This window comes from Sipha flava, unplaced genomic scaffold (genome assembly GCF_003268045.1).
Source record: "Sipha flava isolate LNK unplaced genomic scaffold, YSA_version1 279_pilon_pilon, whole genome shotgun sequence".
Classification (NCBI taxonomy): Eukaryota; Metazoa; Arthropoda; class Insecta; order Hemiptera; family Aphididae; genus Sipha; species Sipha flava.
In genome coordinates this window covers 207,015-227,957 of record NW_020272945.1, presented here as the reverse complement: position 1 = coordinate 227,957, position 20,943 = coordinate 207,015, and the positions used below count along the sequence as shown (strand labels likewise).

At 32.4% G+C, this 20,943-nt stretch overlaps 1 protein-coding gene across 1 annotated transcript in view; it reads left to right on the top strand.

Moving 5' to 3' along the window:
* Positions 1 to 16,451: 16,451 nt before the first annotated feature.
* The window catches only part of LOC112685510 (solute carrier organic anion transporter family member 3A1-like), a 19,434-nt gene continuing 14,942 nt past the window's right edge, over positions 16,452 to 20,943 (top strand). The window contains exon 1 of the mRNA XM_025557423.1: positions 16,452 to 16,617. The gene's annotated coding sequence lies outside the window, so the exon portion shown is untranslated. The remainder of the gene's footprint in view (positions 16,618 to 20,943) is intronic.

Genomic DNA, 20,943 nt, shown 5'->3' with positions numbered 1-20,943 from the left:
ACCCGTGCCCTGGTCGGTAAAGAATACAAGTTCTTCAAATGAATTTAAAATAGTTTTTTTTTTCTTTACCGATACCAATATTGTATTGTAATATAATATTTTAATAATGATATTATTGATTTCTCCTCTTGTTCATTTTCTGTCTCAGAAATTTTCAACACTCTAAATAACTTATCATTTAAAACAAAAACCTGTCCAGATAAAATTCCCGAAATAATTTACCGTAGTTTTTCTTATATCTTAACCAGTCCAATTAATTATTTATTTAACTTATCATTATCTACAGATAGGTGTTTTTTCCAAATCTTTGGAAAACTAGTTTTATTTATCCGATTTTCAAGTCTGGCAACCGATCTTTCGTAAATAACTACCGTCCTATTTCTAGTTTGAGTGTATTGCAAAAATTGTTGGAAAAACTTATAGAACCAAAAATGTCTAATATATTTAAAACTATATTACCAAATAACCAACATGGCTTCCGTAAAAAAAAAAATCCACTCTAACTAACTTGATGACTTTTTATTCTGATTTATTACATTCAGTTAGCATTCAAGATGATGCAGTCTACACGGATATGAAAAAAGAATTTGATACAGTTAATATTGATATATTAATAAATAAACTTAATGTTATTAGTGTTAGAGATCCAATCCTCTCATGGTTTAAAAAATTGTACTTATCTGACCGAATACAACAAGTAAAAATTGGTAGTTCGATTTCAAAAAATATAAATGTATTCTCTAGAGTGTCACATGGTGGTCATCTCTCACCTTTATTATTTATAATTTTTATCAATTATATAAACAATTTATTTCCACATTATAATTCACTCTATTTGCAGACGATCTAAAGCTTTTTATTCCAATCTCCTCATTAGACGATTGTAATAAATTACAGTTTGATCTGAATCAATTCTGTTTATAGTGTGCTAACAGTGGCTTAAATTTAAATACGGATAAATGCAGTCAAGTTACATTCTCCAGAAATAAGCAAAATATTATGTTTAATTTTCACGTAAACTACAAAAATCTTAATATTGTATCTAATAGTAAAGATCTGGGAATTATTTTTTCTAATGACCTTACATTTACCAAACATATCAATGAAATTCATAATAATGCCTTATGTGTACTCGGATTTTTAAAACGAAATTACTGGGAGTTTCATGACCCAATTTGCGTACGTGTTTTATATTTCTCTCTAGTACGGTCGACTTTGGAATACGGCTCGATAATCTAGAGCCCTCATCAAGAGTATCTTATAAATAAGTTAGAACGAATTCAAAATCGATTTTTACAAAACTAACAATGTTGAACTAACCTTGCATTAATTAGTTTTGAAATTTGATATTGATAGTTTGGAATTCAGAAGACAGTTTAATGACGTACACCGACTTTATAACATACTAAACTCCAAAATTTACTGTCCAGATATACTTATTTTAATTAATATAAATGTTCCAAATGTAATGTTAGGATCCACGTCTACATTCTACATCATTCCTACTTGCAAACGAAATTATTGTCTATTCGCACCGGTAAACTGAATGTTGACTTTAAGTAATGCACTAACTAATTTTGATTATTTTTTTTCAACTCTCTCCCTGTGATAAAACATTGCATGAAGAACATTTTGTAACTTATAGTTTATACTTTGATTTATTATCTTAAATATTAATATTTGTTTTTTTTTATTTATCTTAATTATGTTTATTATGCTATTATGTTGAAAATACCTTATTATGTATATTTCTGTATTCTATGCCCATCGGGCGTTCATTAAATAAATAAATATATAATATTATTATTTCACATAAGATACTCCGAAAGTCAATAAAACATATTATATAACCCCTTCCGGTGCACATTTGCCTGTCATGTTTTACAGGCCGCACTTTTAATTTATCATGCTCAGATTATTATTCAAAGCCAATCACATTAACGTCGGAATCGTATTATATAATTTCCACGAGTTATTACCGCGCATTGTTCCCACATATAACATAAACGGGCACGAGCGCGTTCACATTCAATGCGCTCAACGTTGTCGGTTAGACTTTAAAAATCTTCATTGATGGGTGTGCATATGCAAGCACGAATGCTCGTAAATTGCTCATGACCTTCACCGGACTAGTATTAGACCATTAAGTGTTTGATGGTAAAAAAAAAAAAGTAATAATAATAATAATAAAAAAAAAATCAACCGTCCAATTTTCAACGGAAAAATGTAGTTTAGAGTATTTAAAAGCGCACGAAAGAACATTTATTAACATTAATTGATGTTGGTGCTCGCTGAAAATTTATATTCGCTCGCTATTCTTCATATTGTCGTCGGAACGTTTACGAATATATGTTACCTAATTTATTTGACAATAAATAATTTGCAGTAAAGTCAATGAGTTCATAATACACTAGGACGACTTGAGGTCTAGGTAAGATTTTTGACAATAATATCGTTTCCGTTTTAATCGCCACGTTTGCAGTGTAACACAAATTATTCGGTGTATACGTAATAATAAGAGCTGCGATGAATCAAATTGAAGATTTGTCACCCGTCTGTTAACGTTTTTTTATTTCGTACAATATAATGTGAATGGTAGCGCGTTGGTAATCAAATTATAGGCAAACATATCGATGGTGTACAGAAATGTAACATTTAAAGACTATGGAATACCTGTGACCGTTTTAATAATTGAATAAAAACGGTTATTAATAATATATACATTTGGGCGTACTAGCTCGGCGTAGACAATCATTTAATATAAAACTGTACGACGGAATCTAATCGATGGTATTGTAAGTAATTTTCAATTACATATTCTAAGCAAGCCGTTTAGCAAGTCAAATAAGAATTGCCATTTAGCAACGTGGTTATTATTATCATTTTTTTTCTCGTTTTCCTTTCCAATCGTTCAGACATGACCGAAATAATCGTTTTTCCATCTCGTCGGGCGCCTCGGCTGATGCAGTAAAAATGCATAGCAACGAAAAAAATATACTATTTTATACGTTACATGCAGAAGGCGCGTACGTGTTATACACGTATCACTAACGAGAAGAAAAAAACAAAACTTTTGTGCGTTAAAACTTCTTGTTTTTTTTTATTACTTTTCTAGAAAAAATAACCAATCTGAGACAACACGTCATTAGTCAATCTATTATTAATGCACATTGAAACTCGTTCCCCAAGAACCCTTTGCTTACCGAGCATCGACGGCGTAAACGCATGTACACACACACACACACACACACACACACACACACACACACACACACAACCTCGAAGAGTGTGCACATTCTTTCTCCTTCCACGTGCTCTCAACTATGTCGCCCGTGATGGTCTAAGAAGAAAATAATAATCCGTAACGACAACATTGGTCATTAGAAAAAAAACGGAAAAAAAAAAAACAAATACAAAACAAAAAAAAAACTCATACGGCACTGTCTGTCTGAGCAATAAACTTATGTAATACATAATAATGATAATATTATTGGACGATACTCTATACATATTGTATACATAATATGTATCACCGAAAAATCATTATTTTCAGATACGTACAAGATGTAATACGACCTACATAAAATTATAAACTGTACAGAATGCGAGAAGATTCTATCTATTTTTTTCTGTGGACATGTAAATTATTATGTATTACAATGTCTGATAGAAGCTCGGACACTGCATCAGTGCGTCTCATACTTTGTCAAAGGGCTCGGAAGTTATCCGTACACACTATATTATACGTGTACGAATTATAGGTAAACGTGTTCGATGAATATTGAACGAAATCGTATGTACACTGTCGGACTCGGTACAGACACATCTCTGTGTATGCATTTTAATGTTTCGGTACATTGTATTCGAGATTGAGTCTAGCGAACGATGCTGTACGTTTGTGAGTGTATTATTGTTTCGATGAACGTCGTTTCATTGGTTTGAACAGTAGATACTTATCGTTATTAGAAAAAGAAACAACAACAGCAACAAAAAAAAAAAAAAAAAAAAACCCGTATAACAGCGTCTGTCTGACATTATACTGTTATTGTAATCGGGACCTCAGACTGTACCTTTAAGCCCGTCGTTTCGACCAAAGTTATATAATGCTCAGAAAAATATTTAAATAACTGCTAGGAACATAATATACACGTTTTAACAGTCGATTTAGATCACGGGAATTCGAAAAAATTAAGTTGTACGTAAAAAAAAATAAAATAATATACTTTACGGGTATTTACGGCTTGCATTCGAAATTGGTAGTTTTCGCACAACGTATTTTAATACATTTTACGGTATTAAATGTTTTTACTTTTGTTACGGACATACATAGATGTAGGTCCGTAACACTTTCGACGTTCTATCGAGTAAGCTCTTCGGTATTTTCCCGCATTCTTTTCACGCTCAGAACGGTTTCGATCGTCAGATGACCTGCACGTACCTGTGCAAACGCGATGGTCGTCATCCAAAATGATACTTTACATACGAGCAGTCATCACTGGACTGCAGACGCGGGTCCGGGAAAGCATTCATATGTCCAATTTTATTTTTTCAACGATGCCCTACTTGTATGCTGTTGATGTACAGTTGGTTTAGCGCTGAGTGTTTACAACAGCGGATCGTGCGCGTAAATCGCCGTACTTTCTAAAATACGAAATCGATTTTCGGCGCGATATTCTCGTTTGAATATTCCTTTCGATCGCTTCGGCGAAGCGCCGCAACTATTGTCATCGCGCGTGTAAAGTAAAAAAACGGGGGGAACGTTTATGAGTTTACGAGATGTGCCGATCGCGCGAGTTGTGCGTCTCGCACCGGCCGATAGGCGGCTTATAACAATTGTTACAATAATATTATACAAAAACTCATTGCGGTGGATATCGCGTTGCAATAATATTAATATGTATTTACGTCGTCATAATTGTCTCGACTATAGTAATTGATGATAGTTTTGTATGCAGTGCACATAAAAATGTAAAAAAAAATTTCGTATTCATTTACTTAGAGTGTGCTGTAATGTAAACACGTGGAAACAAATCATCAAGTGTACTAAAAACGTTTAAAGAAACAATATAATTATACATTGCTAACATTCTAAAGCGTACAACGACTGTATGCAGTTAGACGTTGTAGAGAATTTAATTGTTATTCGAGTCATTGATTATTATCATCTATAGTTATAACACTCTGTTTGATTTTTCGATATAAAAACAAAACCCAAAATGTAGAAATTGTCCATAAAGATCTATCACTCTATAGTTACACTAAACGTGTAAAAAGTATAGTATACTCAAAACAAGGTAGATTTAAGTTGACATGATTTTCATTTTAATTTTTATAAATTCATTTACATATACTGTGGTATTATACTGTCATGTATTTCTACATGGAGATTTATACAACTCATACTTTCAATTTATCGATTTATTGTGAGGCGATTGGATCCGATAATAGATTTAACTATATATATATATATATATATATATATATAATCCAACAATTTAAAAAATAAAATGTTTACAATTACAAATTTCGTGGAACTTGAGCTAAAACGATAAATCTGTTACTTAATATTACATAATTAAATTTATCGGTTGGACAGTAAACATTGTCTAATATTATGTCAAAATTACTATGTGTGATAAACAGAGACAATAACGCGACGTCCAATTACCTTAATACGTACTGAATATAATTAACATTACTACAGTTGAGGTTGATTTACTCATTTAATGTAATGGTTGTTTAATGTTTTCGTCTATTTAATTTCCATTAATTTCCATTCATTAGATAATATTTTTCAACTGATAATTTAATACTATTTTTAATTATTTTATTGTTTTCGCCATCCATATGAATAGGTTTTTTATTTCGGTTTAATACTGTTATAGTTTTTTGATGGCCTTGAGGCACCGTATAATGATGAAAATGAGAAATTAATATGAGCACCTAATTATTTTACTATTAAATGTTCTTCGGCTATTAATGGTCTTCCTGTCAATACAACAATTATCGAGTTCGAAAATAATCATCGAGGCGTACACAAATTATATATAACATTATATATAGTCTTTGAAAATCTTAAACCAATATAGTTTTAAACATCACATTCACATTTGTTTATTAAACATTAATCATTCATGCGCAACCAATAATATTACAAGATAATAACAACTTTATTAGTTATACAATGTCACATGATAATATTTTCAAGTGCATTATGCATCTCTAATTGACTGTACTGTCTATTATTCTAATTGCATCTCAACTCCAAGTTAAACGCATTAAATGAATGCATGTTGTTTATAAATTTAAATTAGACCGTCTAGACACCCTACGCCAGCGGTTTCCAAACTGTTCACCGTGGTGCCCTAGGGGCACCGTGGTCTACGGTTCATAACAAATAGTTTAAAATGTTAAGATTTCTTTTTCCTTATTGTTTTCGTAAAAACTTAATACCAAATAAAGAAATATTTTCTATTGTATATTCCGACATTCTTATTTTAACCTTGTAATATTTTTATGTAATAATTATAATAATGATAACAATAATTTTATTTATTTAATTTTTAGGTTTAAAAATTCATAAATTTATAATTAAGATAAATTTTAATAAAATTTATAAAACTAGTAATTAATAAGTATTTTTTTTTTTTTTTTTTTTGTTTTGTCTTTCATGTTATTCACAGCTGGGCATCGTGGCTAAATTGAGTAAAAAAAAAAGGCACCGCAGAAAAAAAAGTTTGAGAACCGCTGCTTTAGACTATCACCATTGCATTTGTGCTTACTATCATTATTATCGATTAGTATGATATTATTTACAAATGAAATTATATAATAACTCATAATGTCCAATTTAAAGTAAATAATAATTTTATTTGTGATTATCTAGTAAAATTAAAATAACATTGTTTCCACTGCACTATGGGTATGTACTATATAGTATGCGTTATACACTAGCATGCATTGTACAACCTTTGAACGCTTATGTTCACTTTTCTATTAAAAAAAAAAAAAAAAAAAAAACCGCGTACTGAGCAATAACTAATGCAAATTATTATTCATCATGATATTTAGAATAATTGACGATCGAATTGCTTTCTGCGCATCTATATTTACTAATAAAAAATAAAATAAAATTATCAAAATCCAACTGTAAAATATTAATATGTTCTCGGACGATTTTTTAGGTATGTTTATCCACGGTATATAAGTAATTGTTGTCCTGTAGCTTGCTGTGGCTTGCTGTAAAAAAAAAAAAAAATCAATAGAATTTAAAGAAAACATTTATCATATACGCACACCATACACATACTACGTGTTGTGGGCTCAGAGTTAAAAGAAGGAATGTTGATGAACAAAACATTATATAATTGAATACCAAACCTTGACAGTGTAACATAAATATTGTGTGCAAATCTATCACAAACTACGTAAATAACAAGTACCTATGTGTATAGTACATATATTATTTTGCGAAGTATTTGCATTTTACTTTTGAAATCTTTTCGTCAAATTTCATAATATGTGCAGACACTTTTAGTAATATTCCATAATGAACTTCGACTTCTTGAGTTTTTAAAACAGTGACTCATAACTATGTGTTATCGAAGATGTTATTTTTCTGAAAAGTATTATAATCATATACCTAATAATCTTAAAACGTCTCAAAGGCGTTATTCAAGGTCACATTTGAAATTATTATTAATTACAAAACGTTGTTTATTATTATAAAAATAATATCTATATCGATATTTTTAGAAAACTCGCATCATTGGGAGTTTGAAGTTACGGTTTGCTAATGAAATATATAAGGTTAGAGCAGATATCATAAAATTCATCACGGTACGACTCAATTTAGAATACCCTGAACTTATGGTGAGAGACTACGTATCAATCACTAATTTTTTGCTTATTTAACTGTGTATTAGTGACACTACAAATGTAGCATATACTTATATATTATATTTATATCGTATAAAAAAATACTCCGGGATTCACCAAAAGTTCAAACACGGTCTACAGGTTGGTTACATCTGAATTAATAAAAAAGTTTGTATTTATAAAAAAAAAAAAATGTTGTAAATATGTTTCACAATTTTCAATTACGAACAATCGGATTAAATATCATCTTTTGAAGTATTTAACCGTTATCCCACAAGCAATGATCATCTCCCTGAATCATTTGTCTACATAACTCACATGATATAATCTATCATGGTAAGATTATAATCTAATGATAGTGACGAATTTTTTGCTAAAAGAGAGAATACGCATGGCACTATTACACGCGATAAAATCGAGTCAAAACCGAAGCTTGGAAGATAACGCGATTCCGTGGTAACATATACGCGATGTGGTTCTTGGTTTTGCCGCAAAAAAAAAACGCCTCTGACTATATTTGGAAAGGATAATTTCCGTTTTCGAAGATAACTCGCGTTTATCGGAGAAAATGTTACGGGAGAAATAGCAATGTTCAGTAAAAGTCACCGTATATGTTTTCTCGGCGATAGATAGATTGGTATTTTTTAAATATTATTACGTATTAAATGTTTTCCAAAAGGGAACAACATAACACATACACTTCAATAATAATCAGAAAATACGCACAAAAAAGTAAGTGCCCCTGACTTCAAATTTAACATCTCTATTTATTTTTTTTTTTATGTCAATCTATAATAGTTACAAAGAAATACTGTACATTTTATTTTCAAGAACTTTATTACCCTCAATATTTGGGCTTGTTGCACGTATGAAGACACACATTATTTGTACATATATATAGCATAGGCGTGGGGACACCTGTATTTCAGGAGGTACCTACAATACGTTTGAACCCTATCTTAATAAAATGTCAAAGATAAATTTAACGAATTATAATATATGAAAAAATAAATAAACATAACAAATTTTACAAGTACTTACTTAAGACGAAAATATTATGTAAATGTTGCTTTCATGATACGTTATACACATTGTATAAGTACTTGTTTAAATGTATTTGAAAAAGTATTTCAAGAACTTATTAATTGCATATATTTCATGATTCGTATTTATTTAAGATTTTATAATTGTTAATTAGGTGTATTTATAACTGGAGAATCTACTAGTCATCTAGAATTTTTGTATCACTATTATAATTTTATTCTTCAAAAAAAAAAAAAAAAATCAAATCATATTTTGAAACAAAATTGCTTATTTTATTCAAGTAGATCAAAGTGAAAGTTTATAAGACAAAACATAATAATTTATACTTTATGCGCAATTATTCTTAATAAATAATTCATAATACTACAAAACTACATTGCTACCTAGAGGTTTTGTAATAACTAGATTGAATCGAATAGCTGAATGTTTTAAGTTAATATTTACAATTTAACAATGACATTTCAATTACTATTATTTGAATAAACTCTTAAATTAAGCATAACAACATTAACAATACCAGTACAGTGTACTGGTTGTTATTAGGGTTGATTGTAGTTACATGAAAATTATAATTTATTATCATATGATTTTATTGGGAAATAAATGTTGGTAATCAGATATAAAATCAGCGTGGCCGTCTAATGTCGATTTTATAAAACATATTTGAAAAACACAACATTTTGAAGAAAAACAATTACATTTCAATATTTAATACTCATATACGCTACATATTAAGGAGATAATCGATGAGTTAAGTACATTACTATATGGTTCGATTAATTAATCGTCTTGTGTCCGCAGGTTAAAAACTGATGCCCAAACGGCGGTATTCTAGAATATTTGATCTCAGAATAATATAAAATTATTCGAACTGAGTGGTGGTCGAACTAAATTGTATTTAAATCAATTATATATTTAGAAGACCAATTCTGGATCCCTAATTCTTTTGAATAATTGATTGTTTCAAGTGCGCAGTGGTCGTTCTTCTCCACAGCTCTCTGTGCGACCATGTTCACTATTTCGAGTAATGGAATCGAGACATTGTAGCATGTGAAAACCAATATAATTTTAAATGCATATTAAAAATCACATTAATTCGTTCAAAGAGCACTGGAAGTTTCGAGTGTTTTTACTTGAAACCGTTCGTCGGACTACTTGTGTCCGTATAGTAGATTATACTACGACGAGTGTTCGGCGTGTTTTGTTTCATTTGTGCTGTCACGAAACACACGCGTACTTAATTATACACGAAGAGAAAAAAAAAACAAAGTTATAAACACGTGAATTAAAATACTACTGCTCGACTGCTCGAATGAATTTTATTCGAACACGACTTAATAGAGGATCGCGCACCACACGTAGAGACGACATCATACCCGTTCGCTGCATACTCGTCGTGAACGAAACACGAGACTCATTCTACGGTCGAAAGTGGTATAGACACTCAATATGGGAGGGAAAGGGATTAAATGAAAAAAAAAAAAAAAACAATCATCTGCCGTATGCAAATCATCAAGTGCGTCCTGATACCGATGTAATATCCGCCTAAAACGTGAACATTATACACGCGCAATGCACATACTATTACGTACCACGTGTTTACGAGTTACCGTATTCATAATATATTGTGCATAAATATGAGACGCATTTTGTATTCAAAAGTCAACAGGACGCATACAATAATACTGTAATAATAGTTATGCAGGTGGTACTTTCGGTATACTTGCCGTGTGACAACCGAAATGTGGTTTGAAATCGCGATCGAATAAAATTGACCGCCCAAACCAGTTTCGTATACCACATTATTTTATACATTGCGCACGAATTATAAAAGACAGCGTGCACGCACGTACGTTATACCTATAAAATATCATATACCTACAATACACACGCCGAAGATTTATTTACAAACGAAATTTCAGTCATTGAGTAACGCCTGGACGTCAGCCTTTCGATCCGCGTACGACGTTTCTGAAACCACGGGTGTATTATGCAGAATTTTAACATATAAATAATGTATTATGAAAGTCTCAACCCGTTTAACAAATCTACTATGAAATATTCTCTATTCCCAACAACTGTATATTTAATAGAAATTGACATATTATTATAATTTTTATACGTATATTAGTATATTGTAAATCATATTTGTTTTTTTTAGAACATTGTAAAATTCTATATTCGTTCGTTTATCGCGAGTATACGAAATGAAAGGGTTGGAGTGTTCTCATCGATTCTGTATATCAGAACTTGTATACGGGAAAAATGACCGGGCATTGATCAATGCACAAAAAAATCGCAGGTAAAGAAGGAAAAATTGTGGGTTAGGAAAAAGGTATACACCAACTGGGTCTGCATGTTGCAGTATGTCAATTGCGCCAATCGATTCCTACATATATATTTATATATATATATATAAACGTGTATAACGCTATTACCACTGATTTTAGAATTTACAGATTAGCAGTAATGTACATTTGGTAATAAATGGATTTACGTTGTTGTGCTCGTAGATACGTTCGAAAACCATTATTTATATCTTACTATATCCTGTTGTGAACATCGTGCATTGCATTGAGCGTCAGTAAATCGATAAATAAATAAAAATATTATTTTATTATTTGAGGATTGAACAAAGTGTCGACAAATATTAAATGTCTGTAAAATAAATTCGTAGTATTGTTCAGTATAATTCCATGCGTTGCACGTATAGTCGTCGTGACTCGTGCTTAAATTTATAATGGAAATAGTGTTGAAGAAATTATTATTCACCAAAATTTTAAATTTTCTTATAAAGAACTTACCTACATGTATTTTCAGTTAGTTAGTTAAAAATTCTCCTGCGCAATCGATGTGTACCTTTTTACTAAACATTTTCTTTTCTATATCGTCGCAACACATGTATATGATACCGATTGTGTCCGAAAATCGGCGCGATCGATGAACACCGAAACGAACATAGAAATTCAAATTTTAAACCGATATCGATTTATATTTCGGGATGAAAATACGGAACAGTGTTGTTGGGAGTGAGCGGTAATGCAAGTACAGCTTTACGATAAACGTGAGGTGTTTGTCTTATTGTTTACCTTCTACCGAAAAAATAATATTTTCCGTCGAGCCACCGTGCGAAGCCGTCGCACACGTGATCGCAACAATAATGTAAGGCAACACGATTGACCGTTGGTTCGGAGTGTTTCCGAAGTCCCGTGTGATCAGCACCACCGCGATCGAGTTCACGACCACTGGGATTGGAAAGACTGGATTCGAAGCAAGGGCGGGTTTTATCACTCACCAAGGGAGGGGCTAATGGAGGTTCAATAATTTAGTTAGTTGTTTTTTAAATCTATATAACATTTTAAATTACAGGATATGTTTTTGAGTCGCTCTTAAGTAAGTCATTTTTTTCAAAATAGTTACATTATTGGTATTGATTTTAACCTGAAACCATTTTAAAAATATAGGTTTACACTTATAATTAACAACAAAAATGAGCTATTTATTCATAAAAAAATATATAAAATAGGTACCATATTCATCAATGACGATTGACGAAATTTTATAATAATTATTAATATATCAACACATATATCATAATACTTGGCTTTGTAAAATAGTTACCTTAGTCCCAGGAGGAGATAATGCCCCCTTATCCTCCCCTTCAAACCCGCCACTGATTCGAAGCCGAACCAACCCGTACGATGCGGTGTACACGTGGAAGTTTCGAAACGATGCGCGGACATCTGTTTACCATTACAATATCACGGCCGTGTAAAATATCGTAGCGTAACGGTGTACGCGTGTTACGCGGACGCCAGATAAGATATGAGTTCTTCTGGAAGTGCACTGTTTGCACAGGATCGCCCGCCCACCGACGACAAGGCAAACGTAGGTGTAAGATATCGATACGAGCTACGGAACATTAACATTGCGTCACGTAATGATAATAATGATGTAATAACGTCGGAAGTGACGTACAACGGACAGGGCCGCCGTTAGGGGTAGGCAAAACGGGGTGTTCGTCCAGGGCCTCGCGCAAAACGTGAAACGCGTGGATCGTCTGGCGAATGCGATTTCTTGAGAAATACGTTGGCATATAACAAAACAATGTTATGATATATTTGATATGTCATGAATACACCACCCCGGGGGTACCTAGAAAGTTTATCTTATCGCATTTCGTAAATGTGTGTAATTAATCATTACCCGATATGGCGTGCAGCTGTCACTGAGTCGGCTGCATCCGAATTGAGTCCGGAATTTAAAATTACTACACTAGTTGGGTCCTGAATTATTTTAGGTTTACACTAGTTCCTGAATATTTTTTGGTAAGTACTACATTATACTAACATTTTCCTTCCCATTTTAACATACTTAGGACTGTCTATGATCTATTCTGACCACAGGTATGGTTAAAAATGTTTTTTATAGTTTTTTTTTATTTTCTATAGTTTCTTTTCGATTAAAATATAAATTATTAGAATTGTGTTGGTAAAAATATTAAAAATATTAAAATTGTATTAATATTATTGTATAATATTTTTAATGATTATAATATTTTCATTACTTAATATTACTTAATAACACTTTATATTATTATATAAATTATAGAGTTTTAAAAAAATGTGGTCCTGTGGTCAAAATAGATCATAGACAGCCCTAAGTATGTTAAAATGGGAAGGAAATGTTAGTATAATGTAGTGCTTAAAAAAAATACTCAAGAACTAGTGTAATACCAAAAAAAAAATAATTCAGGACCCAACTAGTGTAGTACTTATACAAATCCGGGACCCAACTAGAGCACTTCCTGCGATTAGCCTCTAGTACTCGGGACCCAACACGGATGCTCCAACTGAGTCTGATCACATATCATCGTATTTAATTACGGTCTACAGGTCTACAGGTGACTATAGTCGTTGATAAAATAAGTTTTGCTCAGGGTCTCACAAATGGTTAGGTTAGGTGGCTAACTGGTGGAAATCGCAGGATATCCTTGTAGTGCGTCCGCGCGCACTCGGAAAATCTGTTAGTGGAGTACACTGAAAATATCACATCGTTGCGTGCGACATTGTTCACCGATAAACCGTCCGGTTGGTGCGTAACCAAGCGCAGTTCCAAAGGGGGGTATTGGGGCCATGGCCCCCTGGCTTTTCAAAAGTTTAAATTTTTAATACATTTTTATCCTTGTGAACTGTAAACTGTAACTGTACCTAACAATTTTATTTCGCCTAAAAAACCATATTATGACTTTAATTTGAGATGTGTATCATAATATAGGAACGAAATCGGACTCAGTATGTGTCTCAGTTCTAATTTAGGGAAATAACTATTATCATTTAATACTTCAAATGCCACCTGTGGTTAGTCTCTGAAGCTGCTCCTGTACGTAACAATATCATCACGTACGTCGACTGCCTTTGCATTTTTTCCTCTCCGTTCCTTTTCGTATGGGTGCCGAAATGATAACGTCTCGCGTCTCCTACTCATTGGTCATTGTCGAAAATGATATAATAATAATAATAAATTATATTTTGTCTACCAAAGGCGGTTTTTGAGAAGCCACAATGGGAAGGGGGCGAAAATATTTTGTATATACTTACAATTTGCATACATATCCCATTTATTTTTTCCTATTGCTTGATACATGAGAAGTAATTTTAAGTTCTATAAGATTTATACCACAATGGCATAACATAAAAATATAGTTGTCAATAAAAAAAATTACTTAAAACAAAAATTATTTTTCATTCAAACTTAATTAACAGACAAACAGTTAAGAGCAAACAGTTTTGACATAAAATTATCGCCAAAACGATTTTTAGTGAACTGTTAGCTCATTCATAATTTTAATTTTTACACGGCTCAAGGAGAGGTGAGGTGGTTCACCTACTTCCCTCCGGGAAACCGCCACTGATGTCAACCGAGAAAACTGCCGATTACTGTCTGCGCACAGCGGTGATGTAAGACCGAGTCTCAGCGATCTCGCGTATCACACACGTACATAACACCCACAACAAACTGTTTTTTTTATTTTTCCAAATTCACCGGCTTACTTTATACTTAAGAATGACAATTGTTTGAGCTTAAAATCGATAAGTCGGTAATATTAAACGCGCACTGAGTGTCGTTTTTCAAAGACAACAATAAGTAGACAAGTAAGGAAAACACCGGAAAACATTACAACGGGCGATTGTAAACTCCGCCAGAATATCGATTAAGATAAAAAGATAATTATAAGCTTAATGTAAACTCTGTCAGTTTTTTTATAGCCCCCACAAGATTCAATTAATAAGTATAAAATATAAAAATAATTACCTGTTTTTTTTTTTTAATTTTTCTAGTAAAGTGCGAAAAAATATTCTATTTTTTTCTTTGTTTGGCAAATAGAGCTATTAGTGTAAGATTAAACGAATTACTAGATTGGGATTGGTAATTTTCTACCATTACTACTTAATTACTAATTACAATATAATTACTCAACTTTAGTGCCGAGTGATGGGCCGTTAATCATAATAGTTATTTGAATTTAAAAAATAGGATTATTTCTTGTGTGTTGTATTAATAAAAAGAGATGAGTTTAAAGGTTACTTTTATTTACTTATTAACGTTGTATTAACGTTTTATAAATATTTATTAATAATTAATAAAGATTTATAAAACGTTCAATAAGAAAAATTGATGTGATTAGAAATTAATAGCATGATGAGGAAATAACCCATCAGTAATATAATTTTAAAGTTTAAGTTTGAAAGCATGTAGATCAAGTAAAAATTCTTGTACTTCAATCTTGTGGAGCCTGAGGCCCACACAACCCTAAATCCGACCCTGATAATGGGTATATGTAAACTCCGCCAGTTTTTTTTTGTGTTTTGTCTGTGAATCCTTTCATAGTCATCTAAGAAATTAACTTTATAATAGTCAACCGAATTTTTATATTTTTAATAAAGTTCTTACCGAATTTCAAACCCATACTTATATAAAACTAAATAGCATATCTCAGGTAAATAAGCTAAAAAACTCGAAATAAAAAAAAATGACAGTGTTACAGGATGCTATAAATAGGTACACTAATGGATTTATAGAATATTTACAAATTGTATCACATCATTTTAGTTTACATACATGACATAACTTCATATTTTTGGACTATTAGTTATAAAGATTATTTATTATGATTTTTTTTTTTTACTGTGATTTAAATATTTAATGTGAACGATATAATATTATGTTATATTATAATTTTTTTTCAATAATATACATACTAATTTTATACTATTATTCGATTTTCTTCATTGGTGGTGTTTACATGAATTCAATTTCACCTGATTTTTTTTCAATGGTGGAGTTTACATGAACCCAATTTTACCAAACGGAGTTTACAGTAAAAAAAAGGTACTTGTGGTGGAGTTTATTAAAATGACTGGAACCCTAAAGGTTGTTGTTTTCTTATTCTTGCTGGGTCGTAAGTACTGACGCGGTAAACAATTGTTGTCCTAAATCATTCTCTCCGATGGTTTCACCAAAAATATTTTGCAGGTACGCACATTTAAAGTTCGACGACGGCGTGAAGAAAATTACAACACACAATGCGTGTATAATTTTTGCGATTAATAGGTTTGTCATATACGCAAATGCCAAATCGGGTCGACCGACGAACACGGAGACTTACGAAAACGAACATACAACTCGAAGCCTGTACGTAATAATAATAATAATAATATATGTTAACTAAATATAATACAATTGTGTTCTCTTCGTGGTCATCCTATTTTATTATTACAATCGTCGTAGTTATCACACGAGCGCATTAACTATTCGTTTCGCTGTCGATGGACATAATATTATACTCCGTCAATTGGGTAAAGTGATTTGATACAATGAGTATACCCGTACGCCCATCTGATACGATGACCGTCATACGATGAATTAATGAATTAATAATATTGCGAGCAGCTACGTGTTTGTTATGATTATATTCGATATTTTAATAGGCTATTGCAATTTAATCGAATATTTTTCGTGTCCATAACTGATTTAATGAATAAAATTTGATATCATTGTACTTAATGTAATTTTTTCAAATGTACAGCACTCAAAGGTATCGAGTACCGAAGGCGTGTACATCCACACGTAAGAAGACGATTTCGAATCAGATCGTTTTCATCGATTCTTTTCCAAAGTGTATATAACCGTCGATGTATTTCGTTTACGATGCGCAATCGACGAACACATAATAATTCCTTCAATATGAGTTGACTAAAGCTCATCGGCCATCGAACATTTGGATCGTTTTGCTGTTATCATTAATTATTATAGTTGAAACTCTGAAATTCCGGATTTGACGTTCCACGCTGTGTAGTAGACGAATTAAAAATCCTCGTATTGTCTTTAAATGCAATCGTAGATCGTTATATTTTTTTTTTTTTTATGCGATGTATTGGCCATTGTTGGACAAGATTCATTAACTTCCACGCCAAATATGGAGACCGACGGAATTATTTATAACGGTTTTTCTAAATTAAATTTACGTGTGCTTGTTGAAACGAACGAAGGATTTAAGAATAGGGTTGTCGAAACAACGACGATCGCGGGTTTTCGGTGTTGTTTCAGTTACTACGTAAAAACGTCATTCGATAAACGTTTATCAATAACGTTCTGTGATCAAAATCTGTATTCCAAATCATGTAAAGCGTTACAATAGCACGCGCGTTTGCCAAAAGTTCTGAATCGTGAGAAGTCTTGCTCCGTAACATAATTATTTCATAGTTTCATATAATATCTGTTGTTGTGCCCGGTTGATAATTAGGCATGTTGTACATGAAAATCGCGAACATATGTATATTTCGAAACATTTTAACCGAGTACAGTAGCATCAACTATGAACTATGTGTGTTTACTATGTACACTACTATTTGGTATTGAAGTATTTTAAAATTTAGGAACTAATTAAATGTTGACGAACAACGGGTGTTTGTTTTTGGTTCATAAAGTGTATTGCTCTAACTGTGATTACTATATTTATGGTGGTTACCGTGAACGTTGTGGCAACACTCGTCTAACACCATCATATTATAATCACCATGGTTTTCATACCATATTGTGTCGCGGTAACCGCAGCAGAGCGCCGTTATTTTATTATAATTACAAATCATTTTAAAATGCTGAAAATATATTTTTGACGATGTTGGAGTGAGTAAAAAGTGAACTCTCAAATCCTCTCATACCTAACATATTCAAAAAATTGTTTAACCTCTCCTATTTAAAAATCCTGACTGCGGCACTGAATGAAGACCAATGAGCATCTAAACCTATTTTTTTTTTAAAAATATAGCGAACCTATATTTTTGAGTAAAGAAAAGAAACGCCATCTTACTTTTTGACATTAAAATTACACAGATATAATACGTATTATAGTACAGTACTGCTAGGTAATAGCTGCTGAGTCAATATTTGAAAAGCATGTTTTTTTTTTTTTTTAATATGTTGTTCACAGAAATACCTATTATAATATTAGAGTATAACATAAATAAATTAATATTATTTTAATAAAAAAACGTTTTGTATTTTCTTAATTTAAATTTTTTATATATTACAAAAACACTATTCACTGGAATTTCTTTTGTTCAACAGTGAGCTTGAAAATGTTCTACAAAATTATTACACACTCGACGATGTGTATATAATACTATGAATACTGTGAATCTATACTTTGAACCACAGTATTATTGTTAACTCCGCTAAACCTAAGTACCATTCTCTTAAAAGTATAGTTTTATTTTTTTAATACATAATTTGTCTTTTTTTCCCTAGTTTTATTTGTTTGTTGTTTTTCGGTAATGTTGTTATTTAATGTATTTTTATTAAATCACTCAAAAAAAAAAAAAAATAAAAATAAAAAAAAATAGTTATAAAACATAAAACTATAAATAAACATTCAGCTCGGAGATCTCAGAACTAAATTACGTTTTAAGTTATTGAATTTCTGTATAATATTATCGTTCATTCCGATAAGAAATAAAAATAATGAAGTTTATCGATTCGTAGTCTTTATCGATCTATCTTCATCGCAAACATTTTGATAACCATTAAACTATAGCAATAAAGTACTAGGTAACATAACCTATGTTGATTCCAACTAAACGCCATTGGCTGCGTGAAAAAAAAAAACCGGAAACAATTAACACAATAGCATGTATTCGAAGCGGTTAGGTCATTCGAAGTCGGTATCGAAAAAAGTCGACCAACCGTGGCCGAGTTAAAAGTGTAGAAAAAAAAAAACGTTTCGAACTATTTTAACTTTGATATTCCAATATAATAGACACAGCAGTAGTGATTGCTCACCGTTGCGCAATAGAGAGACGTTCGCATCTTTTTACACGGGAAACGGAGAAATAATAATTGTTACATTATTATTTCGTACGTCGATTACGAACGAACGATACGCCACGCGTTTGCACACGGAGAGACCGCTGTCCAAATTTGAACACATCGATAATACACTAACGAGTATTGCGATTGGAACGTAGTAGCGATTGTTGCGGTGCAGTGCGACTTGGACGTAATAACGTTACGATGTCATAACGTGCACAATAGAATACTAACTACGGAACGTGTGGCGAGAGAGAGAGAATTCGTGAATAGAAGCGCGGAGAGAGAGAACGATCGAAGCGTAATTTTATTTTATAATATTTTTTTCGGAAAAAATTTCAAACGATCTGGAAAGAATCACCTGGACCAAATACTCGTCTCGATCTCCGCGGTGGGTGGGGGATTCCAACGTGTAGATGCCTATTTTAAATCGCGCACACCGCCAGCGGCACGCGCAGTGCCTCAACTACCGGGTGTGCAAGGTGTGCGTTGCACACGGGCCACCAAACCGTTAACCACACGATGTATTGTCACATAAATTTTAACCGAAGCAAATCGACAAACGTAAAAAACAGATTAATCGTGTTGTTAAATACTTACGATCAAATAACGTACCGAACTACCGACTGGTTGCCGACGACCGAATGCAACACCGTCGATCGTGAACGCTATTGCATTACCAGAAGTGTTTATAACCGTACGGTTAGTGATATTGGTTCTTAGGACAGGAATAGCGGAAAACGATGCGGGCCTGCGCCGACGCGGGTCGTTTAAAATCGAATGTCCAAATGGTACAAACACCGGTTAACAACAATCTGTTGACGGCAGGTGAACAGGCTTTTTCCGAAAAAAAAACGTTTAGGTCCCGCGTTCGGATTTGCGGGGCAGCCCCCCGTGGTGCGCAGTCGCGTACGTGCGGACGTAACCAGTGGCGTAGCCAAGGGGGGGGGCTAAGGAGTCTATAGCCCCCCCCCATGGGCCGTGTTTATATGTATAATGTATCTTGACTGTTTAATAGAATCAATGGATGCTCGTTTTAATCAAAGGCTTATTGATGTTATGCCACTTGAAGGACTTATTCCGGCCAATTTAAATATGTATGACGATAAAAATATTATAAAAGCTGCTAAAATATATGTCCAAGATCTCCATGATGATACCTCATCTACAATTACCTGTTCATATGGAGGCAACAATGGAGTCAAAATACTATTCAAAAACCGAATTCTGCTCTTGATTCACTCTCTCGTCGCACCAATCTTCGACCTAACATTAAAATACTTTTACAATTATTCGCCACGTTACCAGTTAGCTCTTTCACTCCGGAAAGAACGTTTTCAGCACTTGATCGCTTAAAAAATTTTTAGAAGCACCGTGTCGGAAAACAGACTGAATGGGTAAGCTATGGCTAGTATAAATAAAAAAGAGCAATTCGATGAAAGTGAAATAATAACCGAATTTGCCGGAAATTCGCCTAAGAGGATGCAGCTGTCAGAGTGGAGCAAGTGACTGAACACTGAAACCAAAATTATTATTACTATTATAAATTATATATTAATAAATATTTTTAAAACTATAGTAAAATGCTTGAATTACGTTTAGAAACTTGGTTGTAGATGGTGTGTGTGTGTGTGGGGGGAGGGGGGGGGGGGG